This window comes from Thermobia domestica, chromosome 1, assembly GCF_964235325.1.
Source record: "Thermobia domestica chromosome 1, izTheDome1.hap1.1, whole genome shotgun sequence".
In the NCBI taxonomy this organism is placed as follows: Eukaryota; Metazoa; Arthropoda; class Insecta; order Zygentoma; family Lepismatidae; genus Thermobia; species Thermobia domestica.
The window spans coordinates 175982789-175983598 of record NC_137454.1 but is presented as its reverse complement, the minus strand read 5'-3'; positions in this window follow the sequence as shown (position 1 = coordinate 175983598).

The window sequence follows — 810 nt, the reverse complement described above, 5'->3', positions numbered from 1 at the left end:
TATATATAACATTATTTATTTTCATTCATATATATAGATACATTTATAATAAATCTTTCCTTCCATTATCATTTATATTTTATTATAAAAACGTCGTCGCTTAATAATCTAATCAATGAAGGGTGCGAAGTCAAAATCGGTAAAAGGCAAATTACTTTTTAAAACATAAATCTCAATGATTAACAGTTTCAATCATTATTACAAACGGTGATGTTAAGGAAAAAATGTTTGATCTTTCCAGGGCGCATTATATAATAACTACATTAGATGATGTTTTAAAATATACATTGTATCGATAAAGCGTCAGAATATAGAAGAATCTTATTCGAGTAATATGTAAGGTGGCGCATAAAGACAGTCGTCGGATAAATAGCTTAATAGAATGAACCTTATTCTTAACATAATCTTTGACAACAAATTCTCAACACAGATCCATATAATATAAATAACCTTTGCTTTTAATCAATCACAAATCGAATTATAATTCTTCACATTAACAAGAGAGAATTAAAATCATTTGAAAATTATCATTGGTTAATGAGAATTAAAGAAAATTAAATTGAATAAAAATAAAATAAATGTTCATGAAAATCTATAGCTAATATGGGTTTAACCCTTACTTCATCAACTGTATTCAGCTTAAATTCATATTTGCATATGATTCTAATAAAGTACATTGTACTGCACAATCATGATTAGGTTCCGTACTATTTTGGACATGTATTGCGTCGTGATTCTGATTTTGATACGAAGTGCCATCTCTTGACCTCCAATTACGTCTGTCCACGTAGTTTGCTGTATTCCTGGAAT